Source organism: Sus scrofa, chromosome 14 (assembly GCF_054392235.1).
Source record: "Sus scrofa isolate SSC_HxYL_T2T_F1_AM1 chromosome 14, Sscrofa_HxYL_maternal_Yorkshire_Landrace_v2.0, whole genome shotgun sequence".
Taxonomy (NCBI): Eukaryota; Metazoa; Chordata; class Mammalia; order Artiodactyla; family Suidae; genus Sus; species Sus scrofa.
In genome coordinates, this window is record NC_139396.1 from 8,486,638 (window position 1) to 8,505,129 (window position 18,492).

The 18,492-nt window shown below is 52.0% G+C and overlaps 1 long non-coding RNA gene across 3 annotated transcripts; it reads left to right on the forward strand.

Annotated features, from left to right (window-relative positions):
• The first annotated feature begins 14,598 nt into the window (after positions 1–14,598).
• On the forward strand, positions 14,599–17,677 carry LOC146396283 (uncharacterized). 3 transcript variants are annotated; one of them, XR_014827737.1, is made up of 3 exons: positions 14,599–14,806; positions 15,439–15,561; positions 17,055–17,677. It is a non-coding gene; the product is annotated as an uncharacterized LOC146396283 (long non-coding RNA). The 3 variants fall into 3 exon arrangements; XR_014827735.1 differs by lacking the exon at positions 14,599–14,806 and adding an exon at positions 15,010–15,062; XR_014827736.1 differs by lacking the exon at positions 14,599–14,806 and adding an exon at positions 15,158–15,196.
• Positions 17,678–18,492: the final 815 nt, after the last annotated feature.

Here is an 18,492-nt window from a genome sequence, read left to right on the forward strand (position 1 = left end):
CCATCCATGTGTATGATATGTGTCCGCATTGTTGTAGGTCTTCTTTCGTTTTATCATACAGATGCTCTATCCCAAATATGTATCCCCGGATTTCCCATTGTGGCTCAGTTTGTGACAAACCTGAAAGAGTGTCCAGGAGGATGTGGTTTCAATCCCTGACCTGGCTCAGTGGGATGAGGGTCCAGTGGTGCCACCAGCGGCAGTGTGGCTTGGACCTGGTGTTGGTGGGGCTTTGCTGTAGGCTGGTAGCTGTAGCTCCAGGTTGACCCCCTTGCCTGGACCTTGCATATGCCGTGGCTGCAGCCATAGAATGACCGATGGAACCAAATGCTTCAAGGTTTTGGCAAGTCTTGTGTATTGCATGGTGTTTTTCGTTTTGGTGCCATGTTCTTTTGTGGGATTTACACACATGATGAAGGTGTTTGTGTCGACCTTGTATACTGAGACTTTGATAAAGTGACCTCCATCTCTTCCGTGTGCCTTGGAGATTCGGTGGGCCTTCCCGTGGAGGTAGCCATGCTATCCATGAGCATGGAGAATTATGTTTGTGCCTGTCTCATCTGTAGGACTTTCTTTGTTTTTCCTGCCATGCTGCCCTGGATCGTAGCTACAGTACTAAGTAGAAAAGGAGAAATGAGAAAGAACTTTCTGACCTGTTTTGGATGGAGGAGGAAGACGTTCATTCTTTCGCCATCACGCAGGAGGCTTGGTGTAGCTTTTTGTCGAGATGTTCTTTACGGGGTTCAAGGAGTGTCCTTCTCTTCCTAGACTTCTGAGCGTTTCTTACATGAATGGGCGTGGCACATGTTCTGCAAGCGCCATTGTGACCATGTAGGTTTTCCTCTGTAATGTCTTCATGCAGCCTATAACGTTGATGGTTGTGCATCGTAAGCCAAGCTAGTGTTCCTTGGCTAGAGTCCCTCTGAACATAGGGTATTGTCATGAGCTTCTTTGTTCCTGCGTTTGTTTTATTTTGCGATTTGTATTTTCTCAATGCCTTGTGTGAAAACGTAGGTTGTTGATGGGCAACCTGGCATCTTCTGTATTCTGTAAGCATTTCGTGCCATTTGCTTCGCTCTTAACACCAGTTTGTCTGGATCCTACTACCTGTTAGGTACTGCACGTTCCTTTGCCTACCGTTCTATATATTTTCCAAGTTCTCCTGGAGAGGCCTCTTTGAGCATGGAGTCGTTCGAAGGGTGCATCTCCATGTCCACATATCTGGAGGCTTCCTTTCTTCTCATTCTCGTTGTTCTGCAATGGACAGCATATGCTTTGGACCCAGTGGAGTGAAATGCAGTGGCTCTTTGTTTCCTTATCGTAGAGGTTCTCCAAACATCCCAGGCAGGAACGGCTCCAATATGACTGTGACAGAGGAGTTCTCTGCCTATTTCCCTTACACTTTAACCATAAGGGGATTTCCTGAACATGGAAATGCCAGGCTTCTGAAGATGTGTCTGACAGGGCCAGTTCACAGCCACCCCTGCCCATTGTTGTCTGGATCAGCTTACAAGTAGAGAGAGAGCCAGGGTCCAGGAGGGGGCCCAGATGCAGCGCTCTGCTGCTTTCTATGGCATGAACAGTGTAGCCGTGGTCCCATGTGGGCATTGGCTACCACCAGAAGGCTGACATGCAGGAGCCGGGTGCAGTCCCTGGCAGGGGGATCAGCACTCCCAGTGGGCAAAGCTCCAGCCTCTCTCCTACTGCCCAGGGCAGGTCTGAGCTGTGGGTGCAGCCACCAGGCTCCGAAGGCCAATGCCAGAGGCACCAGGAGGCACTCCCCAGCTCTGTCAGCCACAGTCCCTGGCTGTTGGCAGGGACCGTGATGTCCCAAGGAAGAAGGCCCACCTCCCAGCTGCAGGGAGGTGGTCTTGAGCAAGTCAGAACTGCCGTTTCTCGTCTTCAGCAAGCAACATTTCCATCCCTGCCTGTTGCTTCCTCCCAACCCATGCGGTTGCCAGTCTTTCTTTGTCAAACCTCTTCCAAAGCACTTCGTGAAAGGAAGGGCATCCTTACTCCGACTGACTAAGAAGCACCTCTTGAAAATAAGCAAGTTTCCCCTCACCCAAGACTCTTAGCTCCTTCCAAGGACCATCCTTGCTCTCTCCTGCATGCTGCTGAGTAGCAAAATGTTGGGGATCCTGAACTCCTCCAACGACTGGTGTGCTAGCAATAGCTTCTGCGACAGCAGGAAACTCCTCCCCCTCAGGCAGAGGCGGTCAGGAGACCGTAGGTGATGGCTCTGTGCTCTGTGCCCCCTTTCAAGCCCTTTGCATCCCTGCCATCTGAGGAAGGAAGGCAGTGCCTGGGAAATCACCCTGGTTACAGATGCGTCACTTGGCCTGTCTGGCAAGAGGTCACCTGTGAGCCAGAGGGCCCGAATCCCCTCTGGAACACACTGCTGCATCCCCACCACCCAAACAGGCCCTTCCAATAAGGCACGATGGCCTGGCCGTTGGAATGGCTGGACACTGAATGTGTGCTGTCTGTGACTGGGACACAAGGGACTCGGTGCCTTGGTCTTGGAGACACATGGCATTGGAAAGGCAGAACCCAGGCCAGGGGCCCCACATCCTAAGTCAAATGGGTTTCCTCAGCCAATGGTTTGACTCCGCCTTGAGGGGTTTGGAGATGAGCCTTTCCCTGGTATCAGAGGGTCAGTTTCCCCTTGGTGTCTGTCATAGACAAAGAGTGTCCAGCCACTGTCTCTGTCTCACACAAGCTGCACCAATCCAGCCCCTGAGATTGGGAAGCTCCTTCACCCACCCTGGGCATGGCGGCCATTTTTGTGATGCAGTGAATGTGCCATCCATTAATCCACTGTTTCCTTGTTGGATGGAGTGATGCATGGATAGATGGAGTCTCTGATTGGCATTGGAGGGCCCCACCTGCAGCATAGGGAAGTTCCCCGACTCGGGGTCGAATCAGAGCTGGCATTGCTGTTCTACGCTACAGCCACAGCAATGCCAGATCCAAGCCACATCCGTAGCCCACACCACAGCTCAAGGCAATGCTGGATTGCTTAACCCACTGCACAAGGCCAGGGCTCAAATCCACGTACTCATGGATAGCAGTCAGATTCTTCATCTTCTGAGCCATAATGGGAACTCCCTAAAATACTATTTGGTGATGGTCTGTACATCTTTCCTTTCTGCAAATTCTATTGCATTCTTTTCTTTTCCATTTTGAGTCAGCTGCATTGGGGCCTTTTGGCTGTTCCAGGCCAGGGGTCGAGTCCAAGCTGCACCTGCTGGCCTATGGCACAGCCACAGCAATTCAGGATCTGAGGCATGCCTCATACCTACACCACAGCTGACGGCAATGCCAGAACCTTAGCCCAGTAAGCCATGCCATGTCTCATCCCCGCGTCCCCATGGATCCTAATCAGTGTCCTTAGAGCCGAGCCACACGAACTCCTGTTCTTTCATGTTTTAATGGATTGAAAAGCATGAGTGAATGGCTCACTTTAAGTGTGCCTGCACTTGGCATTAATCCTAGATTTTTGGCGTTTGGTGCATTTTGCTTTTTCTTTTTTTTGTTTGCTTGTTTTTTATTTTGTAAGTGTTGGCTGCCCCTGTGGCACACAGACGTTCCCAGGGACAACCCAAGATCCTTAACCCTCCTCACCCAAATCCAAAACTTATCCCTGATCACGTAAAGTCCCAAGTTTTCTTGTATCAAAAGCTCCCTGGGGGTGGATGCCAGTGGGCTGGTGAGGTTGGGACCACTGAGCTTCACATGATGGAACCTCCCCCGAAGCCATTAACAGGCCATGAGATTAACGTCACTCACTCCCTCCTTTGTTTTGTCCTCACCGGGACTGAGAGGCCGCTGCCTCCACCATTTAGCACATGGCAATAATCCCACCAAGACGATAGGATGGTCCCCCACCCACAAGGCACTGAAGCAGAAAGTCCTGTCCCTACAGCCAAGCCTTTCCCTCTCTGGACTGGCCGCCCTCACGGGACACCCTGGAGGAGTGGAGAATCACCTCAGCCTGTCATCTCGCCACTTCAGAGAGGCAGAGAGAAACTCTCTAGAGGTAAGGGCTGCCTCCAGCCTCCATTCTCATGACTGGTGAGTGTCCAGAGGGCTGAATGGCACAAAAGCAGCTCTCCATCCCCAGAGTGTTCCGGGATGCAGAGCATGGAACTGATGCCCCAGAAGCCCCCTAGCCCAGCAGGCTGGAGAGACAGGGATGATGAGGCTGTCCCTGGGGCTAGTGAGAGCTGTGTACTCCCAGGAGCAGCCTGGGCATCCTTGTCTCTGTGGAGGAAAGACTTAGTCCTTCACATGTGGATCCAGACTGCCTGGGATCTCACACATGCTTCGTTCCTCTCAGATCCCCTCTCTGTCCTCAGACGACCCATCTCTGAGGACACAGGCACATGCAAGACGACAGTGGACCAAGTGCATTTCACAACAGAACGATTTTATCCATGTTTTACATCCCCCATCGCAAAGGAGCTACTGTGCCCACCCACACACACCCAGACCCAAGTCCCCACAACCTAACCCCACCCACCCACACCCCCTCCTGGCTCTGGTCATTCTGTCCTTCCTCCCCACCCCTATGGCAGCCAGGATGGTTGCTAGGACCTGGAGGAGCCCAAGGCTTCCATGGGGACTGCCCAGTTGGACTGGCCCTGGAAGGCTGGCCCACCGTTCCCTACTGGCTGAGGTTCCACTTCCTCCTCCTCCGCGTAACACATGGGTCACACCTACTCCTTTTGGGCTGGGTAGGGTCATCCAGCCCCAGAGCCAGGGTGTGCCTCCCAGAGCCTCGCAGGTCAGCCCTAGGCCTGGCCAGGTCCTCAGCAGCAGCCAGGCCTCCACATCGAGCCCGCTTTCTAGACTTGGCAGCTTCCAGGGGGCCTGAGCTGAGGCCCATTCTCTGGGGCACGGGGGCCTGTGAAGCTTTCTGGGCCCTCTGCCCTGCAGTGCAGACAAGACCCGAGGCAGGGACAGGGCTCTGTGGCAGCCCCCAGGGCAGCAGGCTGTGGTGAAGGCCCAAGAGGAAGGCCAGGCTGGGGAGCTCCTCCTCATCCTCACTGAACCCGTGACCCAGCCCTGGGGCTTCACTAAGAGGAGAGGCCTCCCTGAGAACCTTGCTGAGAACCTTGCTGGCCCTGGGTCCTGATGGAGGGCCCGAGCGCTTTGTGCCCTGGCAAGGAAATGGCTGTGCAGTTCCAGCCTGAGGGGGTTCCTGATATCCTGGAGAGGGCACAGAGCCTTTGTGCCTGAACAGGCCCCTGTCTGTTTGGTGGTGCCTTAGATGGCCATTCTCAGATGAAGGAAAACCGAGTGAATTTTTTGCCAGTGGATCTAATCTAAAAATTCCTAAAGGATCTTCTTGAGATAGAAGGGGAATGATTATAGGAAAAAACTTGGAATATCAGGAGTGAAAAAAAGGAATATCCAGTGTTGATATTTGATGAGGATAACATTATTCTCCACTGAGGTTTTTCCTTCTTTTTCTTTTTTCTTTTCTCTTTTTGCCTTTTCTAGGGCTGCTTCCCGTGGTCTATGGAGATTCCCAGGCTACAGGTCAAATGAGAGCTGTAGCCACTGGCATATGCCAGAGCCACAGCAATGCCAGAGCTGAGCCACATCTGCAACCTACACCACAGCTCACAGCAATGCCAGATCCTTAAGCCACATGAGCAAGGCCAGGGATCGAACCCACAACCTCATGGTTCCTAGTCATATTCCTTAACCACTGCGCCACAACGGGAACTCCTCCACTGAGGTTTTAAAAATGATGTTTGATGTTTCAAAACAAAAAACTACTGTGGCATTTGAAGTGGTTCTCAATGTATTTGCAAACAATATTTAAAAGAGAAAGTCAGAAACTACTAAAAAAAAATGCGGTGTACATGGGCCAACTGAAAGAGCTTCCAATGGCCAAAGTGAAGCAATTTGACCAAGAAAATAAGTAATGTAGTAGTAGTTTATAACCCAAAGTATAAAATAAATGGCTATGAATCCCTATTAATCAATAAGTGCCTAAATTAATCATTCAGTCAATCAATAAGGGATAATAAAAATATATTGTACAGAAGAATTCCAAATACTTATGTAGGTACTCTGTTCTCAGGACGTGCAGCACAATTTCCTGCTTTTAACTGTAGACTGATTATCATGTCTTATTGTTAAAAAGGACAATATAGAAAGGAAATAAAAAGACAGTGGAAAAATCTAACAGGAGTCAAGGTCAACAACACAAGTGCTAAGTCCTTCCTAGAGTATGTGTATCATTGATATGTGAAGAGAATGGCACTTTACCTCTGTGATCTTCTCCCCAAAGTCCATAAACTGCATCTAATCATGAAGAAACATCAGGCATATTCCAAGTGGGGGACATTCTACAACCTAAGTGACCAGCATCCTCAAAACTGTCAAGGTCATCAAAAACAAGGTGTCTGAGAAATTGTCACAGCCCAAGAGGGGCCTAAGGAGACATGACAACTAAAAGTAACTTGGTATCATAAATGGAATACTAGAACAGAAAAAACACATGAGGTGAAAACTAAGTAAGTTTGAATAAAAAGTATGGATTTTAAAGTATGGACTTCAGGAATTCCATACTTTAAATTGGCTCAGTGGGTTAAGAACCCGACAGGGTCCATGAAGATGTGGGATCTATCCCTGGCCTTGCTCAGTGGATTAAGGATCAAAATGTAGCATCACTGCAAGCTGCCGCATGGGTTGCCATTGTGGCTGGGATCCAGCATTGCTGTTGCTGTGGCTGTGGCATAGGCTGGCAGCTGCAGCTCCGATTCAACCCCTAGCCTGGGAACTTCCTAGAGGCCCTAAAACATATATATTTTAAACAGAAAGTATGTATATATATTTGTTTGTTTTTTCTTTTTTCCAGGGCCATACTCGCAGCATATGGAGGTTCTCAGGCTAGGGGTCGAATGGCAACTATACCTGCCAGCTCACACCACAGCCACAGCAATGCAGGATCAAAGCCACATCTGAGACCTACAACACAGCTCATGGCAACGCTGGATCCTTAACCCACTGGACAAGCTCAAGGCTCAAACCTGTGTCCTCATGGATGTTGGTCAGAGGACATTGAGCTATGATGGGAACACCTTTTTTCCTTTTTTTTTTTTTTTTTTTTTGAGAGAGAGAGAGGGAGAATATGAACATGAATGCATACCAAGGGAAAAAGAGTAAGAATGAGAATCTAACAGGATATAAACCTGGGTTTCAGGGAGTTCCCATTGTGGCACAGCAGAACCAAATCCAGCTAGTATCCATGAGGATTCGGGTTCTATCCCTGGCCTTGCTCACTGGGTGGGGGATCCAGTGTTGCCGAGAGCTGTGGTGTATGTCAAAGATATGGCTCAGATCTTGCGTCGCTGAATAGTGTCTGAATAGACAGACTGAGTGAGATATTGAAGAGGCAAGAATGCTGAAGAAGCTTTGAAGTATGCTTGTGGCAATGACCTAGGCTCATAGCAATGATCTTGGCTTTTAGGGAAGCAAAAGCTAGCACACTGGACCCTGAGGCCCAGTGATGCACCACCATGGCGTCTGATTTTATTTGCAATGTCTTGGGCACTCAGTATGCAGGAGCCTTTTAGGACTGACTGAGCCACTGGAAACAGAAATCAAGGAGGAAGTCACAGTACTCGGTACTAGGAAGGGGAGGTGCCTTCCACCTTCCTCGGTCCTGTAGTATTGCTACTTCTCCTCTGCAGAGAAAACATAGCCTGGAGTGTGACAAGTTCTAGCAGGTGTGAGAAGGCTCCCCGCCTTCTTTAGCCCTCTGTGATTTGGAACTGCTCATTCTACCCTTCACATGGAGTGTATGGTCTCTATCAGGTTTTAGGATTTCATTATAGTTTCTTGCCTTATTCTCAAATTATTTCTCTTTCCTTTATAATTATTTAAAAGTCCACCAGTTGGCTTCTCTAACCATTACAATTTGAGAGATGAGACCCTGTCTTCTCCCATAGGACTCAGCCTTACACTATCTCAGGGACCCGAGAGGCCAGGCCTCCTTCTCTATGCCTGGTTCACATCCTTCTGGTTGAATTCAAGCAGTGAGAGAACACATTTTCCTTTTGAAAAACAAAGTTGGCTTTGGACACACTCTGCAAGTGTACGTTTTCAACTTAGAGCTCTGTGCTCTTTGTTAAAAGCCCCCTTTGGGTTAATTATAAAGTGCCTAAATTATATTTGATTATTTCAGGAGAAAAATATGCACTAGGACAGTGTGTCTGTGCCTGCAAATCCACTGACTGACATTCCATTCTCTACATTCCACTTTTTCTCAAGAAATGTCCTAACTACATGTGTCATTCAAACAAACCAGTTGTGAGAGGCATTGGGAGAAAGCATGGAGCCCTTTCTAGGTTTCTGGGCTAAAATGTACTTTAAAATAGCCCCTCCACTCCTATAACTATCTCTTCCACCCCTGTGCATGTATGAGACCTTCCCTTATGAGATTCCATACTCATGAAAATATGGATAGGATGAAACCAACATGGGAGTACTGTCCTGCATTGTGGCTCTCCCACGTGGTTTGTGGAAGGAGAAACTGGCCTTTCATGGTTGCTGCATCTCATCCACTTTTCCCAGAATGGCTCCTGCTGCCTGAGTTGGTGACGGTAGGACTGGGCATCTTCCATCCCACCCTCTCCCTCAGGTCCTTTGTGGAACTGCTGCAAATCCACCCAAGATGGCATGTCTTCCCTTGGCATCTGTTCTGCAGCTGGGACAATCTCCATGGCATAACACAAAGGGCGATGTGGTTCGTGTTGGAAAGCTCTTGAAGTTGAAAACTGCTTTAACAGGCCAAATCCTGGAAACTTGTTTATGAAATGTCCTCATAACTCTTCACGAAGCTGCACTGGGTACATCAACCCTCTATGGCTTGGAGGCAACTGTGAGATGTGAGGACACTCAGGAGGAAATGTCCATTTGTTTTCCAAGTTAGTTTAGCACAAGATCACTGTCACCCATGCAATGGAACATGTTGCTATGGGAACTGCAAAGATGATAATGCGGCTTCAAAAGGTTGACAATTGGAAAAGCCTCTTTTTTTATGTCATGCCCATGGGATGCACATTTTGCTTAGATCATTACTGTTTAAAGTTTGTCCATATAAATTATTTGGGAGCAAATAATTTGTGACTCTTAAAATATTTAGAATATTGAAATTTGGGGAAAAGTATTACCATCTAGGTGCATTAAAATCGCTTGTGTGCTGGAACTCTCACAGGCCTGATGGAGTCAGAGTTGTTATCAGGAAGATGTAAAATCTCCCTGCAAAGCCATGTGGAATGGCCCATCTCATTCATGTCTTATCCTGGATTCAGGCCACTGATGAATGATTTATGCACAGAGTCTTGGTGCATTTCTTTTTTCACTTTCGTCTCCTGAAATTTCCTGCTTTCACAATATAGGTTATAGAACCATGACAGTCTCTTCATGAAACCATGACTGGAGCCACATGCCATATGCCCCACGCATGTTTGCATCATTACACGGACATGGATGAGTGCATATCTATGTATGAGTGCATGGGTATATACATACCTATTCAGTCCTCATTGTCATGTGGTTGGGGTCTATAGTCACCACAAACATGGAATCAGTGAACACTGAACCACTGCACCCATGGGAAATTCAGGGTTAGGTTCCTGCCAGCCTCTGGTCACACTTTTTTGTCTCTTGATAAATACAAAAGCTTATTTTATGTGTGTTTCTGTTTAAAGACACCTTGTTTAATATACACTGTTGTTTCATTGGCACTGAACTCACAGCCAATTGCACTGTAATCCTATGTGTAAACCAAATGTATCTAACCAATGTATTTCCCCCCCATAAAGTCCTAGACAACACTTCAGCACCAAACATGGGGGCCATTTGAAAGAGTTAAATCACACACACACACACCACAAAAATGTGGGGAAATGTGGCACTAAATAGACCAGAGAAGGGGCATTTGCTTACAGTATGAGTGGAAACAAGAAGGCAGAGTTTCGCTTTGTTCAGCCTTAGCTGGAAATGCATTTGTAGGTAGATGAATTTTTCTCTTCTCTGTGTGTGTCCACATATGAGCAAAAGCACCCCAAGCCCTGACTTGGGGTGACAAATACATTTTTAGTGAATAGGTGAATTCTCTGATATGGAATCTGTGACTAATGAGAGCCAACTGTATGTGTATATATATAAAATCAATAACATCTTCCCACCAGATGGAAGATCCAGTGGTGAACCATGTGGAAGCCAGGGCAGACCTCTGCCAGCCAGAACATACTGTACACTTCCTGTCCCTTGAGCACTTCCTTCTTCTGAGCACTCCGGGAATGAGCTCCCTACTCCCTGGCTCCTCAAGCCCTGGCTTTTATCCTCCTCACAAGGCACCTACAGTGTGTGTTGGAGTGATGCTTTCTTCAGGTGTATGACCTGTTATCCTTTTAGGCTGTGCAGATGTGGAGGGTGAGCCAGGGCCCCATGTTCAGGGCAGTTATCCACAGCTGGTGGGTGAGCCACGTGTGAGAAGATCTGCAATATGGAAATGCTTGCGTCAGGAGACTGGAGGTGGGCAAGGCTCATCTGGAAGATATTATTGGCCTGTCTCCCTTCCATGGCTTTCTTTTTGTCTGGGTTACTGGCTGCCCCAGCCATCATGCAGATGACAAAGGAATGAATTAGCAGTCTAGAGACTGTGCCAGGTCTTGCCTGTACAACCAGGGAGGAGTTGCTCTTCACGTCCTCATCTATAGAACAAGGTCATTTGTTTAGGGAAATCCTATGGTTCTAAAGTCCTTTTTGAAAAAAAAAAGAATTAATAGTGTAATTCTGAGAAACTCGGATGGAATTGTGTAACAAGGTACTTGCATGCCATTTCAGAAACCCTGTTTTTGTCTGTTCCCCCCCCCCCCTTAGGGCTGCATCCGTGGCATATGGAGGTTCCCAGGCTAGGTGTTGCATCAGAGCTGTAGCCACCAGCCTACACCTCAGCCACAGCAATGAGGGATGCAAGCCACATCTGCAGCCTACACCACAGCTCACAGCAATGCTGGAACCTTAACCCATGGAGGGAGGTCAGGAACCCAACTTGTGTCCTCAGCGATGCTAGTCAGATTCACTTCCACTGAGCCACGTTGGGAACTCAAGGAGCCCTGTTCTTTATGAAAGTATTCAGGAGATAATGCAATATGTGCTTTATATCTTCTCCACTTCAAAGCTGACTCATTTGCATAAAAACTTTTTGGATGGTTTTTATGAATGATTTGGGTTTTCAGAGTTAAAAGAATTTTTGAGTTGTGATAGCATCACAACCCCTAAAAATTGTTTAATAGCATCAAGATTAGGTAGGCCGTTTTGTTTGGGATTTTAGTAACTGAGAAAGTATAGGTTGTTAGCAGCACTCTGGAGCATGTACTACCCGTAGCACACGCTGTTAGTCACTAAAATTATACTGGTTCTAGACACAACAGGATTCCCATTTTTCAGTTGATGAAACCAAGGTTCAGAATGGCTAGGATGTCGGATACACTCTTCAAATCCAAGTATCCAGGTCCCATAACCTACATTCCTTTTCTTTGGCTTTGCAAAGTATAACACTCTAAATGTACATTAGATTTTATCGGCCAAATGTGGAAATTATGTTTTGCAATTTTTAGCTCCAGTGTAGTTATAAGATCTAGTATATGGGAATAAAGACATTGAGGAAGTAGACTTATTTTACTAGGAACCAACACCTCATCCCTTTTGCAGAACAAAATTAGACTTTAAAAAAAACCCAAGATGTTATTAAAAGAAACTTTCAAATATAGTTTTATATAATTCTGGTAGTATTGCTTTTAAGCTGGTAGATGCTATATATGTTAGTTGCCTTGTGCATCTACCAAGCGAAAAGCACTGTACTTAGCAAAATTGTCAGCAATTTATTTAGATGCCCTTTGACTCTCTGGTGAGCAATGAAAACATTCCCATCTACTCCTCAGGGAGAGTCTGAATGTAAACACATCATTCCTTCTGTTCAGCTCCTGGGCACCCTCTCTACCTTTCTGAGTCTTCTGTCCAAGTTGGTTACCTTGTCACCAACATCCCACTCATGAAAGGGTCAGCACTTCCCTGAGGACTGCTCACCATTGGTCACTTTTCTCTCCTCTCCCAATCAGGACTGTCTTGTCACATCACATCACATCACCTTTCACTCACCAAGTGTTTATGGAGCATTCAGCTCACGCCAGACACTATTCGAGGTACTGGGAACACAGCAAAGAGGACAGGAGAGTAAAATCCCTGCTTGGGGCTTACATTCTAGTGGAGAAAAGAGAAAACAAACAAGAGACGGGGACCAAGTGTTGCTGGTGGACCTGGCAGTGTGCTCCAGAGAGGGACCAGGAGGAGGAAAGGACACCTGAGTGGATGAGACTGAAGCTGGGGACCAGTGAGGGAGGGGTGGGAACAGTGTGGTTGTGGGGGACAGAGGACAAGGTGGAAGAGGCCTGGAGGGAGCAGGTGCAGGGAGGGACTGCAGGTGGCAGGTATATGGAGGGACTGTGAGCGGCCAGAGGCCCCGGGATGGTGGCCTAGGTGGGACCTGGCCAGCAGTGGGGAGCAGAGGGTAACCACTGTGGGTAGAGCTGGGGATGGGCCAAGGGAGCTGGACACGGTAGCTTCCAGCAGTAGGCACAGAGACCAGGTGGAGGCTGTGTTCCTGACACTTTCCAGTTGGGCCGCATCAAGGGTCCAACTGCCCGTGTGGCTCCTGCCCAGGGAAGGAAAGGAAAGCATTCTCCATCATCCGAAGACAGGGGGCTGTGAGCTCCAAGCACGCACTCTGCAGCCAGGCGGGCCTGGGAGCTTCACAGGGTCTCCTCAGTCCATGGGGGGGGTTGAGGTGCCAAGGCAGGCGCTGGGGCTCGGCGGGGGGCCGCAGAGCCTCTGCAGGCGGCGTGGGGTGGCGGGGGGGGGGGGGGGGGGGGGGGGGGGAAGAGCCTCGGAAGGCCACACGGGGGAAGACGGGGCCTTAGCAGGCCCTGTGCGGGGGGTGGGGGGGGAATCCCCCCTCGGTGGCCTGCTGAGAGGCAGGGCCTCGGCAGGCCATGACCTGGGGGGGCGGGGCCTCGGCAGGCAGCGCGCGGGGAGGCGGGACTTCGGCAGGCCGCGCGCTGACAGCGGGGGCCTCGGCAGGCCGCGTGCCACGGAGGCGGGGCCTCGGCAGGCCGCGTGCCAGGGAGGCGGGGCCTCAGCAGTCCCTGTGCGGGGGGGGGGGGGGGGGGGGGGCCTCTGCAGCACGTGTCCTGGGGGGCGGGGCCTCGGCAGGCCCTCTGCCGGGGGGGCGGGGCCTTGGTAGGCTATGTGACTGGGGGGCGCGGCTTCTGCGGGCTGAGCGGGGGAGGCGGGGCCTCCGCAGGCCGTTTCCTGGGGGGGGCGGTGCTTCGACGAGCAGCGCGCGGACAGGGGGTCCGCGGCAGGCCGCGTGTCAGGGAGGCGGAGAGGGTCCAGAAGGAGGAAAGGACACCTGAGTGGATGAGACCAAAGCTGGGGACCAGTGAGGGAGGGGTGGGAACAGTGTGGTTGTGGGGGACAGAGGACAACATGGAAGAAGCCTGGAGGGAGCAGGTGCAGGGAGGGACTGTGAGCGGCCAGAGGCCCCGGGATGGTGGCCTAGGTGGGACCCGGCCAGCAGCGGGGAGCAGAGGGTAACCACTGCAGGTAGAGCTGGGGATGGGCCAAGGGAGCTGGACACGGTGGCTTCCAGCAGTAGGCATAGAGACCAGGTGGAAGTTGTGTTCCTGACACTTTCCAGCTGGGCCGCATCAAGGGGCCACCTGCCCTCGTGGCTCCGGCCCAGCGAAGGAAAGGAAAGCATTCTCCATCACCCGAAGACGGGGCTGTGAGCTCCAAGCACACACTCTGCAGTCAGGCGGGCCTGGGAGCTTCACAGTGTCTCCTCAGTTCATGGGCGGGGGGCGGGGGGCGGGGGGGGGTGGTGGTGGCGAGGTGACAATGCAGGCGCGCTGGGGCTCGGCGGTGGGGCGCATAGCCACTGCAGGCGGCGTGGGGTGGCGGCGGTGGGGGGGGGGCAGACTCGGCAGGAAGACGGGGCCTTAGCAGGCCCTGTAGGGTGCGAAGGGGACCCCCCTCAGTAGGCCTTGCGGGGAGGCAGGGCCTCTTCAGTCCAGGTGCCAGGGGGGCGGGGCCTCGGCAGGCTGTGTGACTGGGGGGCGTGGCTTCTTCAGGCCGACCTGGGGAAGGCGGGGCTTCAGCAGGCCGCGTGCTGAGGAGGCGGGGCCTCGGCAGGCTGTGTGACTGAGGGGCGCGGCTTCTGCGGGACTTGCGCGGACAGGGCGGGGGGGGGCCCCTCTGCAGGCCACGTGCCAGGTGGGCAAGGCTTCTGCAGGCCGCGGGCGGGGAGGCGGGGTTTCGGCAGGCCCTGCGCCGGGGGGGCGGGGCCTCCGCAGGCTATGTGACTGGGGGGCGCGGCTTCTGGGGGCCGCGCGGGGAGGCGGGGCCTAGACAGGCCTTGTGCTGGGGGGACGGGGCCTGGGCAAGCCATGCGCGGGGAGGCGGGGTCTCGGCGGGCCGTGTGCCTGGGGGGCGGGGCCTCAGCAGGCCAAGTGCCAGGTGGGCAAGGTTTCTGCAGGCCCCGCGCGGGGAGGCGGGGCCTCGGCAAGCCATGTGCCAGGGAGGCAGGGCCTTGGCAGGCCGCGTGCCAGGGAGGAGAAGCCTCGGCAGGCCCTGTGCCGTGGGGGCGGGGCCTCGGCAGGCCGCGCGCGGGGAGGTGGTGCTTCGACAGGCCGCGCGCGGGGGGAGCAGGGCCTCGGTAGGCTATACGACTGGGGGGCGCGGCTTCTGCAGGCCGAGCCAGGGAGGCGGGGCCTCGGCAGGCCTTTTCCTGGGGGGACGGGGCCTAGGCAGGCCGCGCGCGGGGAGGCGGGGCCAGGGCAGGCCTTTTCCTGGGGGGATGTGGCCTCGGCAGGCCGCGTGCCAGGGAGGCGGGACCTCGGCAGGCGTTTCCTGGGGGGCGGGGCCTCGCAGGCCGCGCGCTGACAGGGGGTCCTCGGCCGGCCTTGTGCCAGGTTGGCGCGGCTACTGCAGGCCGAGCGCGGGGGGGGGGGGGGGGGGGGGGGCCCTCGGCTGTCAATGTGCCCGGGGGGCGTGGCCTCGGCTGGCCGCGCGCGGGGAGGCGGGGCCTCGGCAGGCCATGTGCCAGGTTTCGGGGCCTCTGCAGGCCCTCTGCCGGGGAGCTTGGCCTCAGCAGGCTATGTGACTGGGGGGCGAGGGTTCTGCAGGCCGAGCGCGGGGGGGCGGGGCCTCGGCTGGCAATGTGCCCGGGGGGCGGGGCCTCGGCAGGCCGCGGGAGGCGGGGACACACGGCTCACACCCAATCCCAGGCACAGCCTAGTTCACAGTCCGCTGCCATCTTGAATCGCGGTGTTGCTCTTATTTCCTCAGGAACCGTTTTTTAACGGCTGGCGCAGCTGCTTCCCTAACTGGGGTCTGCAGTGCAGGCGTGGTGTCTCTGCACTGCGCCCTGCAAGCAACTGAAACCTGGCCAAGCACAAAGGAAAAGAAAAGGTAGACTTTGCTTTATTTCCCAGACTGTACTTTTATGAGCAGGGAATTGTTAATGGGCTTTGTAGGTGACAGTTGAACTGCTGAGGAGAAGAAGGAGGCCTGGGGGGGGCAGAGGAGTCCAGGGCGCCAGAAGAGCCAGTGGGGAGCAGGTGGTGGTGCTGAGGGAGTGAGGGGGCGGTGGGGAAGACGGAGATGAGATGTGAGGGTGGTGGTGAGATGGGAGGATGGTGATGAGGTGGAAGGTTGGCGATGAGATGGGAGGGTGGTGGTGAGATGGGGAAGACGGAGATGAGATGAGAGGGTGGTGGTGAGATGGGGAGGATGGTGATGAGGTGGGAGGTTGGTGATGAGATGGAGGGTGGTGGTGAAGTGGGAGGTTGGTGATGAGATGGGGGGGTGGTGGTGAGGTGGAAGGATGCCAGTGATGAAGTGGGGAGGACAGCGATGAGGTGGGGTTACGGAGATGAGGTGGGAGGATGGTGGAGTTGAGCTGAGAGAGAGGGTGGTTAGGAGATCTGCGGTGAGGTGGGAGGATGGGGGTGAAGGAGGAGGGTGGCGATGGGATGGTGACAGCTGTGATGAAGTGGGAGGTCGGTAATGAGGTGGGAATAAGGCGGGGTGGGTGGTGATGAGGTGAGAGGACAGCTAGAGGAAGTGGAGAAGGGGCTGACTGCAGGGCCAGCAGTGAGAGGGCTGTCACACAGCACAGGAATCTTGACAGGCATCCAGCTTGAGAGGAAAGCCTTCAGGAAGGAGCGGTGTTGGGTGTCATTCAGATGGGCCCAGTTATGGTAGATTGAGGATGTTATCAGCACTACTAAATATCAAATAGACAACCTATCAGCATCTTGTACGAACCTGTAATGGAAACGAATCTGGAAAAGACTAGATATACACATGCAGGGGTATAATGGAATCACTTTTCTGCACACCTGACACACAACATTGGAAATCCACTCTACTTCAATAAAAAAGTTATTCAGGAGGGGACAGGAGCAGAGTAATAATTAGATTATTGTGGTGACAGTCGCCAACTTCCAGCCCCCTTTGGTGCTGGGCTCCTCCTTCGTGCTCTCACAGGTGCGAATGCCTCTGACCCTCTGCCCAGACGTGACTCTTGCTAGAATGTCCATGTTAGAGGGGCTGTGACTCTTTAAAAGGAATTTTTCCCTGGTGGGGTCCCCAGCGTCCCAGGCCTGGCTTGCCAAGAGTGGTCATGAGGGGCCAACTCTCACAAAAGCCCTGGGACTGAGAAGGCCTGCATCAGCTTCCACTTGGAGCCATGGAGGTGGCCAGTTACAAATGCCTTTTTAATGTTGCTCCCAACACTCTGTAACATATCAGGCCATTGCTTCAGGTAACTTCATCGTGAGGCCACTTTCCATTTTATTTCATATTTTCCTGAAAGGATATTGTCCTTGTCAAGCAGACAGGAGCTGACGAGGTGAGGGATCGTAACAATGTGTTATAACTTTGTAAAATTTCTCACCCAGCTCCCTCCCATCATCAACTCAAGACCTAAGATACCGGAAGAGCATCTCTTCTCTCCTCCTTTTTCTTCCTCTGGCTGGTCCTGACCAGAGGGCCCTAGTGAGAGCGGCTCCTGATAATGTCAGGATCTTCTTCGGAACCTGCAGCATAATTCATTTTCCCCGGAATGGATGTGGAGCCTCCCCGTGCTTCCAAATTGGGCTGCACCAACTCTGAGACTTCTGTGTTCCATTTTCTCAACGCTCCAATGAATTGTCAAGACAAAGCTTTGTGTCAAGATAGAGAAGCATCTTTTCCCAGGCCTGCATTTCTGGCTGGGAAACAGGAGCCCAAATCCTAAATGTGTCTATTTGGTCAGCTTACAGTCCAAACAGCGATTTTGGAAATGCAGAGTTTGCAGAGCCTGATGCCTCTCCTGCAGTTTAAATCTGCACGGTTGTCACCAGTTACAGACTATGGCAGATGGCTTGCAGTGTGTAGAGGAGGACAATGGACAAGGAGTCAAAGAGAGAAAAGAGCAGTGCATGTCCTGGTTAAGCTCCTCCAAGTTGCCATTAAAAGTGCATAATTTCACCAGACTCTAGCCTCAAACATCCATGGTCAATTAAAAGCTGTCTCCGGTCAATGGGTTGTGACACAGAGTTTCTATGTTCTAGGGACACCTTCTACCCTTTAGACAGACTGCCTTTCGCCCTGAAAAATGGCATCCAAAGCCCCACTGTCAGCTAACAAGTGTGTAACTTGCATTGGTGGCACCTTCAGGTTTCATGGCATTTCCTGTCTCTTCACCATGTATAGGCTGTGCGTTAAAACTTCCGAAATCCCCTTTTCTATTCTCAAGGGTTCCCACACCCCAGATGATGATGGAATCCGCAATTATAATAAGCAACTTCCAAACAAAATTAAGGGCCCTGCTTTCCTTACAACCATTGCTCTTTTCCCTATACTTCTTCAAACTGGCCCAAGACATTTTAAGGCTGCTGTCTTTGGCTTCTGTGCAGAAAAGAGTGCCTCCTGGTTTCTTCATCTGCTGAAGATGGACCTAGTCCCTTCTCATTTCTTAACCTAAGCTGTGAACCTTTTGCTAATGATGATTTGTAGTCTGAGCTCTCTGGGGTTCAGAGAGAGCTCTGCAGGTGCCTGTCAAATGCTCGACCTGAGAAAGACCAAGCCAAGCTAAATCAAGCACCATGGCTTGACTCAGCTTTCCAAGTTCTGCAGCAGAACAGCAACCGCCCACCCCCACCAGGAACAGAACCTCCCATCAACAGCTTCCTCGCTCCCCCTGGGTTTCTCCCAGTAATTTTTTGAAGATTGCCCGGGGCTGCCAGCCTCATCTGCCTTTTCACTTGGCTCGTTCCTCCTCTCCCAGCTATTTGCTAAAATACAGGGCTTCCTTCCCCTCTTGTTAGAACAAAACTTGCTAGGAAGTTGACCCTA